Source organism: Amblyomma americanum, chromosome 6 (genome assembly GCF_052857255.1).
Source record: "Amblyomma americanum isolate KBUSLIRL-KWMA chromosome 6, ASM5285725v1, whole genome shotgun sequence".
In the NCBI taxonomy this organism is placed as follows: domain Eukaryota; kingdom Metazoa; phylum Arthropoda; class Arachnida; order Ixodida; family Ixodidae; genus Amblyomma; species Amblyomma americanum.
Window position 1 is genome coordinate 197,900,681 of NC_135502.1, and position 13,341 is coordinate 197,914,021.

The following is a 13,341-nucleotide window of genomic DNA, read 5'->3' on the forward strand; positions in this document are numbered from 1 at the left end:
GTATCCGATGTTCATACTAACTGGACTCTTCCCATATTAAAACCAGAAATATACTTGGTCCTCCAAAAGGACCGCAGCAGTGGCCGAGTGGTTGAGCATCCGCCTCGCATGCGGGAGGTGCGAGGTTCGATCCCCAGAGCCGCCGGGTACCCACCAGTGATACAATGGGTTCAAGTATTCCCCTGGCCTGGTGCTCGGCTAGTAAGGGGCGAAATGCTTGGAAAATGGGTCTTTGACCGCACCTTGAGTAATCGAAAAATACCTTGTTTCATGGTGCTCTTTGGCCATAGATGCCCTTGCACCATAAAAATTCATAATCATCAGTCCTCCAAAAGAGGCATTTCATCATCGTCATCATCATCAGCCTGACTACACCTGCTACAGGGCAAAGGCCTCACCCATGTCTCTCCTATTAACCCTGTCCTTTGCCAGCTGCGCCCACCGTATGCCCGCAAACTTCGTAATCTCATCCACCCACCTAACCTTCTGCTGCCCCCTGCTACGTTTGCCTTCTCTTGGAATCCACTCCGTTACCCTTAAGGACCAGTGGTTATCTTCCCTTCACATTACTTCTTCCTCTTGATTTTGGCTAGGATCTCATTAACCTGCATTTACCTCATTAACTAGGATCTCATTAACCTAATAAGACACAAATTAATACAACTCTTCGTGAACTGGTTACATTAAATGATATAACCCAATATGTATTAGTTCCTACTAGACAACACGCTACATTAGATCTTGTACTTTGTAACGACCCCAACGTTGTGACCAAAGTGTCTACGCAACCGTGCTGATTACAAACTTGAACATTGCATTGGTACCGACTCGTCTGCAACCCCCATGGCAGGTATTTATATATGAGAAAGGTAATTTTGACGCCATCCAAGGAGAATTAGTATCGTATTTGCCAATCTTTCAGTGTCTCTCAGAAAGTAGTGACGCTGAGCATTTATGGTCCGCGTTTCGCATGAGAGTATTGGAACTCCTAGAGAAATATGTCCCTAAAAAATTCCTGCAGCTAAGGAAAAAACATGGTTTAAATCAGATGTTTGTAGGTTGATACGGAAAGCTAGAAGCGCGTACAAAAAGTGCTCTAAATGTAACACTTCTCTTAGCTGCCAACATTTAAAGGATGTGAACGGGATGGTAAAACTAGGTATCAAGAAATCGAAGCGCTTATTTTTTGCCCTGTTAAACACAGATCTGAAACAAAACCCTAAATTCTTCTGGAAATATGTAAAGACAAGTAGAACCGATGACACTTCTATTTCCGCACTAAAATTGAATGATACGACTATAAAGACAGACGCTGAAAAAGTTGAAATGTTTAATCAGTATTTTAAATCGGGTGTTTTTTGAGGGACTGATGCCTGCCACAACCGCATCACTTCCTCCTAAATGTGCCTCTGACTACTGCATGCCTGACATAAACATCGATGTACATGGTATTGACTGCCTTTTACGAGAACTGGACCCCTCTAAATCTATGGGTCCTGATAGAATCCCATCCGTCATTCTAAAGAAATGTCACAACATTATAGCATAGTATATCTGTATCATAATTAGAGCCTCGCTCGAAACCGAATTGGTTCCACAGGTCTGGAAAGTTGGGGCTGTCAATCCGATCTTTAAATCAGGGGACAAGAAACTGGTGGAAAATTATAGGCCTATATCCTTGACTTCAGTTTCCTGTAAAATTTTTGAGCATATATTGTACAGTCAGTTATTTAAATACCTTGAATCAATTAACTTTTTTACTGCTTCACAGCATGGTTTTCGTAATGGGCACTCATGAAACTCACAATTAGTCGAATTTCAGCACTTTGTAGGTAGCTCCCTCGACAAGAATAAACATGTAGATGCATTATTCCTAGATTTCAAGAAAGCTGACACATTTTCGCATCCCTTGTTAAGTATCAAGTTAACCTCTTTGAATATACATAATAAAACCCATAACTGGATATGCAATTACTTAAACAATCGTAAACAGTGCGTTGTTCTGAATGGCTGTAGCTCATCATACATAACCGTATCTTCAGGAGTGGCCCAGGGCAGTGTCCTGGGGCCATTCTTATTCCTGATCTATATAAATGACAATGTAGATGGCATATAGTCCCCCATAAAACTATTTGCGGATGACTGCGTTGTTTACAGGGAAATAAATTCACCTTCAGATGTATCTATCCTGCAGAGCGACCTTGATAAAATAATAAATTGTTGTCAGCGTTGGCAGATGAATCTGAATATTAATAAATGTATTCACGTCCATTTTTCAAATAAAAATTCGAACTTCGTACACAATACATTGTTGAAAAAATAAAAAATAAAAAGCGTCTCAGAGTGCAAGTACCTTGGTGTTTATTTCAAGCAGACTCTTAAATGGAACACACACATCCAGCAGTCAATATCTAAGGCAAGTAAAATGTTGTTCTTTATTCGTAGAAATTTCAAATCAGCATCAAAAGATGTTAAAGAAACACTTTATTTCTTGCACGTCAGATCCATCCTCGATTACGCCTCCATTATTTGGGACGCATATCAGGCATACTTGATTGAAGCAATAGAAAAACTCCAAAATCAGGCTGCACGTTTTGTATGCAATAATTATAACCCCTTCCAAAGTATCACTGAGATAAAATCATTGCTGGGCTGGGAACCGTTAAACATCAGAAGAAATTTGAAACTTAAATTCTTCCACCGCATCTTCTGTAATCAAACAAAAATTGATAGCCGTAACTACCTTTTGGAGCCAACTTGCGTCTCGACTTGTCACGACCACCCCAAAAAGGTGTGTGAATACAATTCTAATACAAACACTTTTTCTAAATCATTCTTTCCACAAACTGTGAAAGACTGGAACTTGTTGCTGGAAGAGTGTGTTTCAGTGTTTGATAATCTCAATTTTTATTGTCGACTGCATTCCCGAAAATCTACTCCTGTCTTACTATTTATTGTTCAAGCTTTTTGTTACTTTCAATAATGTTCACTGATTGTTTTGTTTTACTTTGATGTTAACTTCGCTTAATGTTCTTGTTGCTTTTTCTGTGAAAAGAACACGTTGTTTTCAAACTGTCTCCCCTGGGATAATGACGCAGGAATTCTATAAAGAAATAAATACATTTGTTCCCTCACCCACTCTACCTGGAAGGTGAGACTGGAAGGTCTCTTAACAATACACCTATCCTTTATTCCTTAAAAACTGTGTCACGTGCGTCTGTTTCTTCAATGCAGACCCTACCACTGCTCTTTCTCAGCCCTCCAGGGTGGTCATGTTTTCCTTGTCGAGATACTTGCTCCCAACAGTCTGTTTTAGGAACAGGATATGAATTGTCGTAGTTGAAGCGTTCATGGCAGCCGGTGGCAGGTCGGTCACAAAATCCGATTCATAACGAATGGGGAATGATCGTACTTTGCATACAATGGCTTCATCCGAGCACGGCTCTGTGGTGTTGTCAGTTGCTCGTATGTAATTATCAGACGCAACATTGGGCCAACTATACATCAACAACGCGGTGCCACTAATCTGGATGCTTCTGATCATATGTGCCTTCAACATGGTCATGTAGCATTCCTTGGCCCATGCAACGATAAAATTAGCGCAGTGCAAGTGCACAAAGAACATTTCGGCTGCACTGTCTGTTATCTGGCACTGCCTGCACATGGTAGCAGCACAGACTGGGCATTCACACGTTTCAGGTTGCTGCCATCTGCGATGATACTTCCTTATGTCCCGTGCACTTCTGCTGCCATTTGAGATGTTTCGCACTGGCGATGCACACATGAGTGAGCTTATAGGCCACCGACGGTTTCAATGCCATCTTTTTCTTGCTTTTTTGGGGTGGACAAGTTCTTTTTGGGGTGGTGTCACGGGGGCTGAGAGACGCTTTCAGCTAGTCCGGAAGCCAACACTGGGAGAAAGTTATGGCGCCTCCTTGTTCGCTATAACAGAGTGGTGCAGCCACACTTGTTAATTTTATCTGAGATGAATTGTCATTGCCCTAGCGGATATTTTGATTGCAGCACCACACTCGTTCATTATATCTGTGGCTGTTATAAGTGTGTTTGACTTAACAGCAAAACCTCGTTCTTGCGTCTTTTGCAGGACAGCAAAAAGAAAACATGTCAGCTGAGAAACAGAGTAGCCAAAAGTAGCGCATGAAAAAAAAATGTATGCCATTGTCTGTCACGTGACAAAGGTTGAAATATGGGCGAGCCTGTATCGATGACCCATGACAAAAGGAATGTGAAAACAAGACGACGAAAGAAGGCAGAACAGAGACCATGGGCGCCAACTTCCGATTGAAGGAATCTCACAAGACGTGGGGAATGAGGCCTGAGCCGTGTGAGATTCCTTCAGTCGGAAGTTGGCGCCCATGGTCTCTGTTCTGCCTTTTTCTGTCGTCTTGTTTTCACATTCCTTTTGTCATGGCTCTGCCGCTTTTTTTTTTTGCACAACATGCTTCTCTGGAATTCCTCCAGTGGCCTGAGCAGCTGTAGGTGGAAAGGGGAGGAGGGAACAGCAGAGTTGTGCAGTTTCATTGCTGCTGCTGCTTTAATCCTGCACAATCCTCGTGTGTTGGATTTGAATCTTTGAAAGGGGCCGACCACTGACAAAAACATGTGATGAGATTATGGCAGAAATGAAAAGATTGACCTCATATTGTAAGAATTGAGCATTGCAGGATGAAAGAAACAAGGATTTATAGCTAAGCAGGACGTTCAGTTGGGTGAGTTGGTATATATGCATCTTTTGTAAAACAGCTTGAACAACGTCGGACAAGAACAAGAAGGACACGGGACAAGCGCTGACTCTCAACCAAGGTTTCATTAGCAACACCTGGGGCTTATAAAGGGGGTGCCTTATAAGAACCAGATGTTGCTAACAAAACCTTGGTTGAGAGTCAGCGCTCGTCCCGTGTCCTTCTTGTTCTTGTCCGACGTTGTTCGCGCTGTTTTACAAAAGGATTTATAATTTTAATCTGCCATTATCACATAAATAGCGATCTTGTGGTGAAAACCGCCACTATCACTATAGCACACCACGTGACCACATCTCAGTGAAATATTTATTTGTTTTAAGAGCATAGTGTTTTTTTTTTTCTTTCAGGAGTGTTCGTCATGTTTTATTGCAATTTACACTCTGCAATGCGCCCTTCGATGATGTGCCCTTCGTACTATCAGTAACGCCTCTCACCAAGCAGCTTTGCTGTCTGATCTTGACAGTGTGTTAGAATATTGCAGCAACTCGATAATGACCCTAAACTCCACTAAATGTAAATGCATGTTCTCTCGCCGTCACAGCCCTTTTCTCTTCCCTTACACTATTGCTTACATGCTGCTAGAGCTAGTCCAATCTTATAAGTACCTAGGTGTTACCCTCTCTCACGATCTGTCTTGGCGCGAACATGTTACCAATATCATCTCGGCATCTAATAAAGCCTTAGGCTTTTTGAAACATCATTTACGAAACTCCTTGCCACATGTTAATCTACTCATGTACAAGACACTTGTAAGGCCGAAACTCGAATACGCCTCGCCCATTTGGAACCCGCATCAATCATATCTCTTCGGCTCATTAGAATCTGTTCAAACTCTTACTACCAGACTCATTCACTCCTATACTCGTATGACGTCAGCGTTTCTTCTTTGAAATCGAAATCTGGCTTGTCAGCACTCTGTAGTCGACACCGCATTGCGAGCCATAATTACAGCAACGTCCCGCACATCCCATCGCACCAGCCATCAGTTTCAAGTTGCACGCCCACTAGCTCGAATCGCTACTTTCACTGCTTCATTTTTCTACCGAACCGCCACAGACTGGAACGGCGTTCCCCCAGCCATCGCTGCTACCACGTGCCTGTCTTCGTTTTCACGGATTTTAAATGACCATCTTGCTCAATAATTGCTTCTCATGAGATGTTTATCTTTGTATAAAAACCCACCTCTTATGTAATGCCCACTATGTGGAACTTTAAGGTAATAAACAACTGAACTGAAAAGCAATGTTCCCTTCGCATCGTTGACCATGCGCTTTTAGTTTCTGTAACTAGATGGTGCCACAGTGTTTCGAATTTTTTGGATGGAGAAGCAACCACAGCCTACTAAAACCTTCATCGACGAGGCGTATATCACTGTGCCGTAACAGCTTTGGGTGTGAAAACTGAAATGGATGTCACTCAGTACTAAAAATGTCTTGCTACTGTCTGGTGGGAGAGATTAACATTAGTTTTTGGTACAGCACAGTTGGGGAGAGTTAATGGAGAATACCTAAGTAATCTGTGATTCACTGATGACATTGCCTTGCTAGGTCACTCAGGAGATGAACTGCAAAGCATGTTCAATGAGTTAGACAGGCAGAGGAGAACGATGGGTCTAAAATTAAAGAGCCTCTGAAACACCTTCCGAGGAGAGCATATCAACTCACTCAATCACAGCATTGTCGTGTTGTGTTGTCTCTCAGGAAAACATAACACTGCTGTTATTCTTTATGTCCACTCAGTCACTGAGGAGATGAACTGCAAATCATGGTTAGTAAGTTACAGGCAGAGAAGAACAGTAGGTCTAAAAATTAACATGCAGAAAACCAAAGTAATCAGCAGTCTAGCAAGAAAACACCAGTTCACAATTGGTATTAAAGGGCTGGAAGTGGTAAGGGAATACGTCTACTTAGGGCAATTAGTGACCACTGATCTGGATCATGAGAGGGAAATAACGAAGAATAAGAATGGGGTGGAACACATATGGCAGGTTCTCTCAGATCTTGAATGGCAGTTTACGAATATCATTCAAGAGAAAAGTATACAACAGCTGCATCTTACCGGTACTCACCTACAGTGCAGAAACGTGGAGGCTAACGAAAAGGGTTCAGCTCAAGTTAAGGACAACGCAGAGAGATATGGAAAGAAAAATGATAGGTGTAACGTTATGAGACCGGAGGAGGGCAGAGTGGATGGGGGAACAAATGCGGGTTAATGACAGCCTAGTCAAAATCAAGAGAAAGAAATGGGCTTGGGCAGGGCATGTAATGTGAAGGCAAGGTTGCCGCTGGTTCCTAAGGGTAAACGAGTGGATTCCAAGAGAAGGCAAGCTTAGAAGGGGGTGGCAGAAAGTTAGGTGTGCGGAGGAGATGAACAAGTTTGTGGGCATACGGTTGGCGCAGCTGGCAAAGGACAGGGGACAGCGTTAATTGGAGAGACACGGGAGAGGTCTTTGCACTGTAGTGGGCGTAGTCAGGCTGGTGATGATGGTGTTTGCATAACAACTTCATGTGACATAAGTCAGTCAAAAGAGGCATATAATGGAGGCCTCAAAAGCAGTTTTGAGTTGCAGCATGCATGCAGGGTGGTGGAACTTCCTCTATCTCCCAGCAGCCATGAATTAGACGCTAGCGCCAATTCCTTCTTCAGCTATGTTTATAGTGGTGGATGAATAATGGTGCATTAATCTCCATGACAAAAGACGAATGAGAAACGCTGGTGCGGGGTGGTGCACATGGCATCTGCTTCACGTGTGGACTGGTCCAAAATCGGGCAGATGTATCGTCAACCTGCTCTGCACGCAGCTGTGTGCTGTGCTTTTTGTGCACCCCTTTTCTGCTGTTGTGGAATGTTAAAATTGGTTGCAATGCTGATCAACACTGGTAACCGCAGTGCTGGGCCAATGTAGAGAGAATATATTTTTCATGGTTTCATTCCAGCCGGTTTTTTCCTGCTGGGTCATTTTCTTCGAGTGTCTTTGTTGCATTGCTTGTTTTGCAGATGATTCCATGCTTTGGATTTCAACATTAGTCGCGAGAGTAATACTAATCATGGCAACTCCCAGCTCTTATCGCACGCTCGACCTGGAGATGAAAGTGGAGATTTTGAAAGAAGTAGCGAAGGGAGGCACTGCCAAGCAACACATCGCGCGGAAGTACGGGATCAAGTTAAACATGCTTTCCAATTTTATAAAGAACAAGAGCTCTATATTGGATGCTTTTGAGCACGGCCACTTCAAGTTATTTTGGAAACGAGTGTGCACTGGCGCCTACCCGGAGTTGGATAAGGTACTGCTGGTGTGGATCAGGGAAGCGCGGAGCAAAAAACTTTCTCTCAGTGGTAGTGTTGTTGCGTTGAAAGCCTGATTTCTTGCAGCATTGTTGGGGACCAATGACTTTGGTTCCTCCGACGGATGGCTGAGAGGCTTTCAAGATCATCAAGGCCTGGTTTTCAAGAGCACGTGTGGGCAAAAGGCATTGGAAAACGAGGAAACATGCACAACGTGGAATGAGGAAAAGCTGTGTGAATGGTGTCATGGATCACCTGGCACTGGGGTGTTCTGCACACGTGCACGTATTTGGTCATCTGCAGGTCCGTAGCTTCTGCGGCAAGTGCTCGGTCCTTCCCAAACTGCGTGCTCCAACATACATGGTTGCATACCATTGGATTTTATGACAGCAAGATACATCACATGGTGATGTCTAGGGATGAAATGAACCAAGTAATGGTGAGAAAGTGTTCGTTTGTAACGTGCAGGCAGTCAAGTGAATTGTCAGCAGCACAGCATGGTGCGCTTCCACGATCCGCAGCTGATCCGCTTGCTTCTGTTACGTCAGGGAAGTGAATCACATCCACACTGATGCTGTCCAAACAGCCCGCCACATGGTCGGCAATCCTGTTTGTGGTGCTTCCCGTCATCCCAAATGTGACGGCTTGTTTGCTAGTTTTGTTTTCTGCAAATGTAACAAAATAAAGCCATTTGTCACGTACTCAACCACAATTATTTACAAAGATACGGGCACACACAACCCACCAAAAAAACAAAAGGTTGTATTCTTCAGCCCTCTTCTGCGGATACAGGCCTCCTCGATATGGTGCTTGGAATAAAAAGCAGACTTTTCGTAGTCGGCAATTAATCTATAGCAGGCACTGCTGCTCATCTGGAAATGGTTTTGGAACTGCAAATAAAACACATAACATATTGCTACGGACGCTGGGAGGACGACGAAGTGGCTGGTAACGAAGACGACGCTGAGGTGCGTGCTTGTGTGCTGAGAGTCTACCCCAAGCCATCGGTTCCTTGCGTAGCAGGTTACCTCTGCTCTTTCTACTGCTGCTTCTAGCCGCCACGTATCATTTGGTGGAGGTTGCTAAATTCGATCCCCGACCTCAAGCTGGCTCTCCGTCGTGGCCGCCGTCTCGCCAACATGTCTACCGAGTCTGAGCCATCTCCCTCTCCGTCAACACCGCCAGCGGTCGTCGTCGCCCACCACCGCGAACCGGGCACGTTCTGCGGCACAGACGACGTTGATGTGGACGACTGGCTGGCCCTTTACGAACGCGTCAGCATGCACAACAGGTGGGATCCAATGCTGATGCTCGCTAATGTGATATTTTACCTGACCGGCACCGCGAGAGTGTGGTTCGAAACCCACGAAGATGAATTGACCTCATGGGACATATGTAAGCAGAAGCTCCGCGACCTCTTCGGAACACCCATCGGCCGCCAACTCGCCGCCAAGAAGGTACTCGCGTCCCGCGCCCAAACTTCCTCCGAGCCATACATAGCCTACATACAAGACGTCCTCGCCTTGTGCCGTAAAGTTGATAAAGACATGTCCGAAGCAGATCGAGTTGGCCACATACTGAAAGGCATTGCCGACGATGCCTTTAATCTGCTTCTATGAAAAGACTGTTCCACGGTCGCTTCTGTTCTTGAGATGTGCCGCCGTTGAGCAAGCCAAACACCGGCGCATTTCTCACCGTTTTGACCGGCTGCCGAACACTGCTGCTAGCTCCTCCTGTGAAGATCTGCCAACATTGCGGCAGCCTTCCGACCCGGCTAACTTAACCCGTATCGTGCGCCGCGAACTGGAGGCGATGACGCCCGCTGTTTCTTCCTTGCCACTGCCGGACAACACCTTGGCCCTCATCCAAGCCGTCGTTCGCCAGGAGGTTGCGAACTTGGCCGTCCCTTCTCCTCGCGTCGTGGACAACGCTCATGCCAGCCTGGACCCTCCAGTGATCGCAGCTGCCACTTACAGTCGCAGCTTCTCGCCTCGGTACCGATATCGCAATCCTGCCGAATGGCGTACCTCTGATGACAGGCCGATCTGTTTTACCTGCTCTCGCGTCGGGCACATCTCCCGTCACTGCCGCAGCCGTTGGTCCCCGCCACCTCGCCCCTACTCCTTTGTCGACTGCCGCAACGACTACGGCCCGCACCGCTTCACACCACGACCTGATCCGCTCCCTGACGAGCCCGCTCCGCACGCTCGTGGGTCCAGCCGCTCACCTTCTCCATTAGGCCGCCGCTCCCGTTCTCCTCCCACACGCCGCAGCCCTTCTCCTTCGACCTCCCGCCATTTCTCGGAAAACTAGCCGATGCAGCCCCCGGAGGTGACGCTGCATCATTGACCCGGCCTGAAAATCCTCTCTTGACCCCCGCTGCCCAACGTAATCTCTTGAATGTTCTCGTGGATGGTGTCCCGGTCCTTGCCCTCATTGATACTGGCGCCCAAGTGTCTGTCCTGAGCTCTTCTTTGCGCCGCCGTCTGAAGAAAGTTTTAACGCCTGCCGCCATGTCCACGGTTCGCGTCGCCGATGGCAGCCCCGCTGCCGTGATTGGAATGTGCACTGCGAGAGTCAGCATTGCCGGGCGTCATATACCCGTTCTGTTCACCGTCCTGACCCGGTGCCCTCAGGACATAATCCTTGGCCTTGACTTTTTAACCGCCCATTCAGTTCTTATTGACTGTTCCTCAGGCCTTCTTCGATTGGATCTGCCCCTGTGCAATGACGACTCCACCAGTTCACCTCACCTTCAATCCACCGAGTTTGCTCGTCTCCCGCCACAAACTGCTGTCTACATCCCTCTGTCGCCTTCTCCTTCCGTCCCTGATGGAGACTACGTCGCCTGCCCTATCACCGCTGTGATTCTGAATCGTAATGTCCTCTTTCCCCACACCATTGTCCACATCACCAACAACTGCACCTGCCTCCCTGTCCTCAACTTCAGCCTGTCCACTCAGGTACTTCCCCTCAGGCATTTCCCTTGCTGATCTGTCCCCATTGACCGATTGCACAGTTTCTGTCCTGGCTCCTGACCCAACGACTGCCGTCTCCAATGTCCCTACATCGCAACCCTCCCGTGAGGACTCTATTTCCCGGATGATCGCGGCCGATCTGCCCTCTGCTGATTCTACAGCTCTTCACAGCCTTTTGTCCTCCTACAGTGATATTTTTTACTTTGGGGACCGTCCCTTGGGTCAAACCTCTGTTGTCGCCCACCACATTGACACCGGCGAAGCCCGCCCTATTCACGGACGGCCCTATAGGGTCTCCCTCGTAGAGCGCCGTGTTATTCAGGCAGAGGTGGACAAGATGCTGGCCCGCAACATCATCGAGCCTTCGAGTAGTCCTTGGGCGTCCCCTGTCGTGCTTGTTAAAAAGAAAGATCAAGCCTGGCGATTCTGCGTCGATTACCGCCATCTGAATGCCGTCACAAAGAAAGACGTCTACCCTTTGCCTCGAATTGACGACGCTCTCGACTGCTTGAACGGCACCAGTTACTTTTCTTCCATCGATCTTCGCTCAGGGTACTGGCAGATTGCTGTCGATGAACGGGATCGGGAGAAAACCGCCTTTGTCACCCCGGACGGCCTGTACCAAGTTAAAGTTATGCCTTTCGGCCTGTGCAATGCCCCTGCGACCTTCGAGCGCATGATGGACTCCCTCCTGCGCGGTTTTAAGTGGACGACATGCCTCTGCTACTTAGATGACGTGATTGTTTTTTCGTCCACATTCCAAAGCCCCCTGCATCGCCTTTCAGCCATCCTTGCTGTCTTCCGCCGCGCTGGTCTTCAGCTGAACTCGAAGAAATGTACCTTCGGCCGCCGTCAGTTCAAGGTCCTTGGCCACTTGGTCGATTCTGCTGGGATCCAACCCGACCCCGACAAAGTCCGCGCCGTGCGTTCATTTCCTACTCCGCGCTCCTCCAGTGATGTGCGCAGCTTTCTCGGCCTATGTTCCTATTTCCGCTGGTTCATCCAGAACTTTGCGGAAATAGCCCGACCTCTTACCACGCTCCTCAAGAAGGACATCCCGTTCTCTTGGGGAACCCCCCAAGCTAACGCCTTCAGAGCCCTTATCAGTGCCCTCACTGCTCCACCTGTGTTGGCGCACTTTGATCCTTCAGCCCCTACGGAACTTCGGACCGATGCGAGCGGCCATGGCATTGGTGCCCTACTTGCTCAGCGGCAACGCAACAAGCTTCGCGTTATTGCGTACGCCAGCCGTCTCCTTTCTATGTCAGAGCGCAACTATTCTATCACCGAGCGGGAATGCCTCGCTCTGGTTTAAGCTATTGCAAAATTCCGCCCTTACTTGTTTGGGCACCCTTTCTCTGTTATCACGGATCACCACGCCTTATGCTGGCTTTCTTCGCTCAAAGACTCTACTGGCCGGCTGGGGCGCTGGGCTCTTCGCCTTCAAGAGTACACATTTTGTGTCGTCCACAAGTCCGGCCGCTTGCACCAGGACGCGGATTGCTTGTCCCGTTACCCTGTCGATCCGCCTTCCTCCAACGAATGCGAGGCTGACGCCTGTGTCTTATCCATCTCGGCCTTCCGCAACATTGCGCAAGAACAGCGCTTGGATTCGTCGCTACGTTCCCTCATCGACCGCCTCACTGCCAACCGTTGTGATGCGTCCCTCGCCCGGATTGTGCTCCATCAGAACGTCCTCTACCGGCGCAATATGCGGCCTGACGGTGCTGACTTGCTCGTGGTCCCTCAACACCTGCGCAGCAGCGTCCTTGAACAACTTCATGACGTTCCCACGGCCGGTCATCTTGGAGTTTCCCGCGCCTACGACAGCGTGCGCCGCCGCTTCTTTTGGCCCGGTCTATACCGTTCTGTCCGCCGTTATGTGGCCGCTTGCGAACTGTGCCAACGGCGGAAGACGCCCTCGGTTCTCCCTCCCGGGCACCTTCAGCCGATTCCCATCCCCGTAGACCCGTTTTCCCGTGTCGGCCTCGACCTGCTCGGCCATTTTCTGGTGTCTGCTATGGGAAACAAATGGATCGCGGTCGCGACAGACTACTCCACGCGCTACGCTATTACTCGAGCGATCCCAACCAGCTGCGCAACTGATGTCGTTGACTTTCTCCTGCACGACGTCATACTCCACCACGGTGCTCCCCGTCACCTGCTCACCGATTGCGGTCGCTGCTTTCTTTCCAAAGTGGTCGCCGAACTCCTCCGCTCCTGCTCCGTCCGTCATCAATTCGCCACGGCCTACCATCCGCAGACGAACGGCCTCACTGAACGTCTGAACCGTACCCTCACCTACATGATTTCCA

General features: G+C 48.0%; 1 protein-coding gene across 7 annotated transcripts in view; it reads left to right on the top strand.

Annotated features, from left to right (window-relative positions):
* Window positions 1-13,341, top strand: part of lili (LMBR1-like protein lilipod) — a 185,675-nt gene that overhangs the window by 99,382 nt on the left and 72,952 nt on the right. The window lies entirely within an intron of this gene.